Below are 10,064 nucleotides of genomic sequence, written 5' to 3' on the forward strand. Positions count from 1 at the left end.
AATTCAGTTGCTAGGCATCCAAATTGCACTAAACAGGTTTTGAATACATTTAACATATGCCCAAGTGTCTTAAAGTCAGTATTATCAATATTTTGGTATCATTCGTCAGTCTTCACTAACAGTGTCCTACTATACATCCTCTTCAACCAAATTCGAAAAAGAGTATTTTACAAAAACAAGGGGATAAAAGATACCAGTAAATCTTTTGCACACGAAAGCTGTTGTTCCACAAATATTTTACAGCCACTAGTAAACTATTTAAGCCAAATAGAATCTATTATCTGCCTGATAAATGAAGATTTCAGGTGAACCAAAAAGATGTATCACAATTCACAACCAACACTCATATATTATAACCTTAGCTTCACAGCATTCGACCGCATTGTAAGCCTCAATCGCAATTTGGCTATACAGATTTTTAAGATAAAACAGTACAGACCTCTTTGCAGAAAATGCCTAAAAGGTACCATCTCTCAGTAATAATACCTTGATGTCATCAACAAAGATTGCAAAACACAGATTTCACAAGGTAAAATTTGATATGTAGATAAATAACAGGAACAAATAATATAGTCACATAGACAACAACAACAAACCCACTAGAGTCCCACAAATCTGGGAAGGGTAGTGCACACGCAGACCTTACCCCTACCCTAGGAGGGTAGAGAGGCAGTATAGTTACATAGACAAGTTCAAGATTTTTACCTGCAGTAAATTTCAAAAACTAAATATAAGGTAACATTTCTGGCATGCTGAAACAGAAAACTACTTGCAATCTAGTCATCGAAAGCTTCCTCCGGGAAAATAATCACTGAATTGGTAGAGGATCCTGAACCTACCAATTTCTCAGCCAATCGAACTGAATATCGAGACACTATTTCATTGAACAGCTCTTGCACTTTCTTGATCTCCTTGATATAATTACGAACTTCTCCAAAGCCAGTGCATTCTTTAGAATAAGTTCAGAAAGTTTGAAAAATTTATCATAATCCCATTCAGGATCTTCCTTCAGAGTTCAGACACATCCCTGAGGAGCTGACAACTTTAACATCCTTGAGGTTAGGAAACCCGAAGCTTGACAGCAAATGAATATCATCTCCTCTGGCCAAATATGCTATCTCAAATGTGCATCGAAGAGGATTCAACCGGAGAAAGAATATAATCGAGATCAAATGCAAGTCTACAGTCAAATGAAAACCGTATTGCTCAAAGTCCACGTTCCAATGAGTGATCATCATCGTCATTTGGCATCCAATACTCTTCCAACTTAAGTCTCTTTAAATTTGGAGAAGTGATTTCCAGACGACAAAAATCATCAAAGAAAGACAACTCCAGAGTTTCCAAAGAAGAACAACCTGACAGTAACTTCACAATTTCGTCATCATTAAACACAATATAGTTCATCTTTAGGGTTTTCAGTGACTTCCACTCTATGACCGATCCTTTATCAAACACGTAACAGCTCCAATCAAATGTAATCAATGACGAACCAGAGTCAATAGATCTTTATCAAATTAACACAAGACAACATCTTCCACTTTCCTTTCTACAGCAAAACTAATCCATCGGCTGATTCTCCAGTCAAAGTTCAAATCGGAGGTGTAATCTAAATGGAGATGGAATTTTTTTATTTTGGAACAAGTGGAATGCATCAAAACATGGTCCACAAAGGATATAAAGTTTTCAGCTTTCTTGAAATTACTACCAACGAAAAGGAAATTATCAATTGAATTCCAAAGATAACGCCACCTTCTTGAAAGAACACATGATGCCACGGCATCTTTGGCTGGCAAAAGAGAGAGAATTTGTACCAGGAGTGCCTCCGGCAACTGACTGATACGATCTGGGGGTTTTTCAACTCCAGTGACTCTATTCTTTTGTTTCTTCGACATTGATGAATATCTCAAATTACTACTACTAAAACTGCCATTTTTTCTTGAAGCGAGAAAATGATCAAAATGGTCCTTCATGTATAGGGGTTAATTAGGGAATTTTGGTCCTAAATCTAAAAGTAATAGATTCCCTCAAAAACTTAATTAAACTTAACAGCGATCTCGCGAATCAGGCTTGCTTAACCCCAAAACACAAAACAAAGAACTGGAGCCATGATTTTGAAGGATTTGTGCCCCTTTTATTTTCCGTTTAACTTAGCATGGATTCAGCGTTGCGGCACCAGATTCATCTGAATTCATTACTTTCGACGAAAAACATAAATTTATGTATAAAAATACACTAAAATTATAACAAATAGTAGATATAAGCGCATAATTTTAAATATACAATAGGTAGAATGCTAAAACCTTACTGGTTGAGCCATAGAACTTAGATCCTGTATTCGCCTCTCTGCAGCCTCCAGCACTAGATCTCCCAGCAAAGCCAAAATCACCGTATATTAATTCTAATACATCTTTTGCTTTTATGTGAATCCAATAACTAATCTCTTACCATAAACAAACCAGTAATTACTAACCTGCTCTCTAAGTATAGAATGGAAAGCTCAAAATCCTCATTTTGATACAACTCATCCATAAACAGAGAAGTCCTATAAAAGCAAGTGAAAGTCAACGCTTCTAAAATTGACTAATGTTTTCGTGTTTTCTGTTTTGGGGGTTGAAGTCATCGGAAAGTTTTAACTGAAATTTTAAGGAAACGGTTACCTATAGGGTTTGTTTGGTTTAAAACCTGGTTATACTGGAATTATAATTAAGATGGATAATCCCACCTTTTTTTATACGGAATAAATAGTCCTACCATTTTTGGTATAAATCTTATTCTGATTTTACAGCTTGTTTGGATTGTTGTTACTTATCGTTTCATAATGTATCGTATCATACTGTATTGTATTGTACTGTATCGTTTGATAAATACAATGTTTGAATAGATTGTGTCGTTTGCCATCGTTTCATGATATCACGCATCAACAATATGAAAAATAAATTTGTAATATTATAAAGAACAATTATGATACATGGTAAAATTATTATATAAAAAGGTAGGGTAAATGATAAAATAAAATTATTTAATAATAATGAAGGGTGAGATTTAGAGAAAAAGACAAGGTAACGACGCGACCACACCAAATCGATCGTTACATAAAGTGGCACATTTCGTCGTTATGTAACGACGGATTTAACGATACGATACAATAAAATTTAAGTAACAATCAAAACAAATATCGTATTTAAAGTAACAATACGATATAATACAATGGGTAACAACCATCCAAACAAGCTGTTAGCGAATATCTACCACCAAAAACTTGATAAATTTAATCTCAAATTATATATTGGGATAACCCCTAATCCCTGCAACCAAATGACCCCTAAGATTCAGTGGCGGATTCCGAATTTTCATCAAAGGGTGTCAAAATATAAATAATTAGATACATCGAAAAGTCAAGGGGAGTCAACGTATAGTAAATATACATAAAATAAAAAAAATTATCTAGCAAAATAGTATAATTTTCTAGCGAAGGGGTATCGCTTGACACCCCTTGCTTCAATGTGGCTCCGCCACCGCTAAGATTTAGGACCACAACTATCCACTTTTGCAAATATTAAGAAGTACTCCCTCCGTTTTAATATATGTGATAGTTTAACTCGACACTGGATTTATGAACTTTTGAAATTTACAGTCCTAAAAATTTAAGGTAAAAGCTTTATGAAACTATGATATGTGTGTGACTATTGACTATAAAAACTTTTAATTAAGGGTAAAATGATTAAAAAAAATTAAAATTAAATTATTTTCAAATATAAAATTATTTTTATTTTTTTTAGCATACTAATAGGAAAAATGTATCATACAAATTGAAGGGAAAGTACAATTTTTGTTACTGGGTATATCTTAACGATCAAAATAATCCTACTCCTATACATTTTGAACATTTTCTCCGCGTGAAGCCATGATCTCTCGCGTTTTGGGAATTTCCTCAAAGTTGAGCCTTGTCTTGTTATTTTTTGGTTCTACTTGTCCACCTAAATCTTGATTACCGACTTTAGTTTCTTTCAAGGGGTAAAATTTACAAATAGTCATTTTTTAGTTTTTGTAATTGAAAAATAAATATTGTTTTGAAATTTTAAATTTTATACGTGAAATTTTAAAATATTATTTTGGATTTTCATTTGTAGAATTTAAAACTCCAATGACTATTTTTTCAATGACAGAGTTAAACAGTGGTTAGTGGATTTTGTTTTCTTTGAGCTGAGAATTTATCCGAAATAATCTCTTTATTTATATTAGATAGAGGTAAGATCTACATACACGCTATTTTTCAGACTCTACTTGTGAAATTACTGTCATGACCCAAAATCCCGCCACAAACATCGTGATGGCACCTAGTCTCTAAGACTAGGTAAGCCGATTTTCATTACATTTCGAAGCTATTTTTTTTGAATATGAATTGAATAGGTACTAAAAACTAACACTGGAACAAATATGAATATAACAACCTCCCAAAACTGGTAGTACTGAGTCACGAATTCTAACTGAATACATGAAATGATCTCAAGGATCGAATACTCAATACTGTTTGATTAATAATTAACAGTACAATAAAATGAAAAGATTTCAAGGGATTGCGACGACCAAGCAACTCTATCTTGAATCCTTGCGATCACACTTTAACTCTGTCCGAGTCCGATAGCTCCAATACCTGGCTCTGCACAAAAATGTGCAGAAGCGTAGTATGAGTACACCACGGTCGGTACCCAGTAAGTATCAAGACTAACCTCAGTGGAGTAGAGACGAGGTACAGTCAAGACACTCACTAGTCTAATAGCCTGTGCAATAAGATATACAAAATAATAGGAAATAAATAATAATAAGTGCAACAAGAACACCATTAATAACGCTCAACAATTTATAAATATAAGTACACCCAATTAAATCAAGTATTTCAAATAAATATCACACATACAATTCTTCCGAATAAATCTCTTTCAAATATAGTTCCTTCAAATAAATATCTTTCAAATATACTTCCTTTAAATAAATCTCTCTCAAATATAATTTCTTCAAATAAATACCTTCCGAATGTAATTCTTTCAAATAAATCTTTTTGAATAACAATCCTTCCAAATAAATATTTTGAATATAATTCTTTCAATTAAAAAAAGTCACCATGTGACACTTCATTTCATAATCATACAACTACGGGTCTCAGCCTATTTTCATATTTTTTATAAATACGGGTCTCAGCTCACTTTCATATTTTCACGGCACTTCGTGCCTATAATTAAATCATCATATTTTTCCGGCACCTCGTGCCCTCATTTCTTATCATAACTGCACAGACAATTCACGTGCCAATATCATCATTATTTAATCACGACATCTTGTGCCCACATTTTCATATCATAATCCGCATGGCAATGGCCACGGACCCCAATTTCAACATAAATCAGACTATTACCAATTTACCAACAACAAGACCAATTGCACAAGATATAAAAATAAACACAATAAAAATCACATAAAAATTTTCAACGCAATAACCCCACATCATCACATATCATCCCTCACAATATTCACCCTTATCTCTCCTATAGCCACCCTTATCACTCCTACAATAGCCTCCCTTATCTCTCCGCCCTGACAATATTAATAGCAACCCTTATCGCTCCTATAACTACCCTTATCGCTCCACCCAGACAATACCCCAACACACATAACAACAGTGAAATGCCACCCTTATGCCCGCATAATATCAACAGTGAGATGCCACCCTTATATCCTCAAAATGATAACTCAATTAACACAACAATTTATACGGAATATTATCACGACAACGTAACAAAAATTAATTCATATCACAATTTGCACAATGGCCACAACCAATTCCAAGGATATAACAAAATCAATTAATTTCACAATAAATAGCCCAAGATTCCACACAATGTATATAAAACCTCAAAAACAATCAACAGAGATAGAAAAATAATCAACATAAGGTACACCTTCATTAATCCAAATTTAGATAATTGTATTAACACTTCTTCTTAAGCTTGCTTAATTAATTACTTGCATAGGAAAAATTCATAATGAAATCAAATTCCAAGAAATATCAAACCATCAAACTCATGGAAATTATATAACTATACAAGTAATAATTATATTGAATTGTCATATAAAAACAAGTTCAATAATTGTGATTTGAGTCATGGCAATTAGATGATTAAATATATACCAACAATTATTTAATTTACTACACAATATGTCCAAGACTTTAACTCAATAAATTTTGCACATATAAGCCCGAGTACGTACGCGTCACCTCGCGTACACGGCTTTTCACATTTCACAAATGGCACATAAGACTCGATGCCTAAGGAAAAATTTCCCCACTCGAGGTTAAGTGAGACACTTACCTTTTTGAAGTTAAGCTGATATTCTAAAATAGTCTTCTTGCTTGAATTGACCTCTGAACAGCTCAAATCTATCCAAATTAATTGTATAACTTCATTAAAATTCATCGAAAATAATTCCGGATAATAAAACGTCGACTTGAAAATTTATTCTAAAATGTCAACAAAAGTCAACACGGGGCCCGTCTCTCGGAACCCAATATAATTTTTACGAAATTCGAATACCCATTCCGATACGAGTTCAACCATACCAATTTTATCAAATTCCGATAATAACTCGACCTCCAAATTTTAAATTTTTATTTTTGGAAGATTTTGCAACAATATTGATTTTTCTTCCATAAATTCACGGATTCATGATGTAAATGAGTATGGAATCATGAAATATAATCAATATAGGATAAGGAACACTTACCCCAATATTTTTCCGTGAAAATCGTCCAAAACTTGTCCAAGAACCGTGCTCCAAAAATTCAAAACGAAATGAAGGAAATGACCATTTTTGGTCCTTAAGTTTCTGCCCATCTGTCACTAAAAGTTCATTTTCTGTTACTAAAAATCCACACCAGAACTTGCTTGCACCAGTATTTATTCAATCAATCATAACTTTATGTATAAATATCCAAATGATAAATGGTTTAACTTTCTGGAATCTAGAATCAAAAGACTACAACTTTCATGTTTGATAATTTTCCGATTCCTTATGAATTGCGAGATATAAGCTTTCAAAATCGGCTCCACGCATCAGAAATTTCTGGCGAAACTGCTCTACCAGCCTTCATTCAATCCAGCATAACTTTCTGTACAAATGTCCAAATAATAAATAGTTTAACTTTCTGAAAACTAGAATCAAAGGGATACAATTTTGACGTTTTAAAGATTTTCAGATTCCTTATAGATTGCGAGATATAATCTTCCACAGTTGGCTCCACGCACCAGAAATTTCTGGAGAACAACTCTGCAACAGAAATTTCCAGCAACCCTCTTTGTCCGAAATCCACCCGAGGCCCTCGGAAATTTAACCAATTATACCAACATGTCCTAAAATACAATACTAACTTAGTCGAGGCTTCAAATCACATCAAATAACATCAAAACGGCGAATCGCACCTCAAATCAAAATCTATGAACTTTGAACTTTCAAATTCTATATCTTATGCCGAAACACATCAAATCAATTCGGAATGACTTCAAATTTTGCACACAAGTCATAAATGACATAACAAACCTATTTTAATTTTTAGAATCGGATTCCGACCTCGATATCAAAAAGTCACCCCCGGTCAAACTTTCCCAAAATTCTACTTTCGGCATTTCAAGCCTAATTTCACTACGGACCTCCAAATAATTTTTTCGGACATGCTCCTAAGTCCAAAATCACTATACGGAGCTATTGACATAATCAAAATTCCATTCCGGAGTCGTTTGCTCAAAAGTCAACTCTCCGGTCAACTCTTTTCATTTAAGCTTCAAATTAAGGATTGTTTCTTTTAATTAATTCCAAATCTTCCGAAAAATCATACTCGACCACATCCACGGGTCATAATACTTATTACGAAGTTGCTCAAGACCTTAAACCGCTGAACGAGACGTTAATTCTTAAAACGACAAGTCGGGTCGTTATATTCTCCACCTCTTAAACAAACATTCGTCCTCGATCGTGCTAAGAATTATTCCGAGGTTACCAAATTGATGATTTTACTTTTACACATATACTTACGGTTGATCCCACGTTACCGTATTTGAGATAAGCCCGACAACACCGTCTCAGTTGAGATTATTTCTTTGATTTACTCCTATAAGCCTAAAAACCAATTTCTTACACTCCAAACATTTTCAAAAGGCCTGATTTTCACATCAACGCATGATATTAGTCTCAACTGGCTATAGCCACTCGTGTCTACATATACATCAACTTTCTAGATAGTATTGAGGTACTTCAAAATTATTCCGGGGTGATACATTCTCCCCCGCGTAGGATCATTCGCCCTCACATACATAACATAACTTATCTCTTCTTTTGTAAGTCTCAATCCCCCAAATTTTTACTAACTCACAAATTTTTCAGAAATTTCGGCAGAGTCTCCCCTGTAAATGGGTCTATCCACCTACCACAGTAACACCAAAACAACTCCTAACAACACATCCACAATCCAAAAAAGCACTACAATATATATATCAATAACACTAATCTCAGCATTACATGCACCGCATTATCATAATGATATCAGGACATGAAGCATATCATATGTATTCCCATCACCATATCTCTGGTCTTAATAGTTGTTCATAATCGATTACAACATCACCGATTAACCTTATATTAACCAAAACCTCATTTCGAATTTTTCACAATACTGACAGTAAAATGTGAGGCACGAAGACCTCATAACTATTTACCCGACTTAACGAGTCACATTTAACGCCACCTGGGAACTCACCTCGTAGGCTAAAACTCAATAGCTACGGCATAATTATGGTACATAAACACATAAAAGAATTATCACATAAGCCTATCAGGCATAATTCCCTATTAGTACTTTAGTATAAATTAAGCTTCACAAAGGGAGAATTTAAACTCATAAATATTTCACCACAAGGACCTCGTCCTTATATAACTTCCACTGCGGCTTGTAGCCCGGTTTAAATATTTCACATCATATAAAAATGCGAGATTCTCGTCCTCAACTTCGAATCATAAGTATTTTGCACATCGTGCCAACTGAAATTTCAATTTTCTTTCTTTCTTCTTTTCAATAAATTTCGTAAATATTTTTCATAACACATAATGAACCCTCATACCAGTAGGACATATAATTCATAAAATTGGAATTAATTATTTCGAAACACATCAAACATACTGTAATGAATAATAAAAATTACTTTTGGACTTATAGCCCTCAATGGTGCCCAAAAATAAAATGATAGACACGAGCTAACATCATCAAACCTCCCAACAGGGATAAACATATAAGTAGTTCACAAAATTACGATGCTCACCCATAAGCGAAGCATAATAGGAGGACTCGCCTCAATATTCAGAACCGAATCAAATTAAGGAAAAATATCCTTTTATAACAAATAAGGATCATACCTGTAACGACACCATCTGGTGTATCGGCCTTAGCCAAATCATAACGATTATATCAACGGGCCGGGCCTCCACCTCTTAGGCGCCCTCTACCTGTCTGTCCTCCACCCCTAACTGGCTGTGCACGTGGGGTAGTAGCTGCACTGGGGCCCATAGTCTGAGTGTTCTGATAAAATTCACCCCTCCCAAGTCTGGGACAATCTCTCATAATGTGCCTAGTGTCACCACACTCATAACAGCCCCTTTGAGGTCGCGACTGCTTGTACTGAGTCTGTGCCGGATAACTGGAATAACTACAGTAAAAATCTCGTGTCGGTGGTGCACTATAAGAACTTACTGGGGCACCCCAAGTAATCTGATGTGCGGAATGAGCTGGCCGACTGCTCGAACCTCCGCTATAATGGGTCATAGCTGAAGAGTAAAATCCACTGAACCCTCCAGAGCTTCGAGACCTTTTGGCCTCCTTAGACTCCCTTTCCTCGCCTAAAACACCATCAATCCTCCTCGCAATCTCCACTACTTGCTGAAATGGAGTATCAGTTTGCAACTCTCGAGCCATGCATATTTTAAGATCATAATCGAGCCCCTCAATGAATCTGTGAATCCGC

General features: G+C 34.8%; 1 long non-coding RNA gene across 1 annotated transcript; it reads right to left on the bottom strand.

Moving 5' to 3' along the window:
- Positions 1 to 520: 520 nt before the first annotated feature.
- On the bottom strand, positions 521 to 2,680 carry LOC138906776 (uncharacterized). The gene is made up of 2 exons (XR_011414417.1): positions 2,471 to 2,680; positions 521 to 2,358 (listed from the first exon to the last, which is right to left on the bottom strand). It is a non-coding gene; the product is annotated as an uncharacterized lncRNA (long non-coding RNA).
- Positions 2,681 to 10,064: the final 7,384 nt, after the last annotated feature.

The sequence above is a fragment of the Nicotiana tomentosiformis genome, chromosome 2, assembly GCF_000390325.3.
Source record: "Nicotiana tomentosiformis chromosome 2, ASM39032v3, whole genome shotgun sequence".
Lineage (NCBI taxonomy): Eukaryota > Viridiplantae > Streptophyta > Magnoliopsida > Solanales > Solanaceae > Nicotiana > Nicotiana tomentosiformis.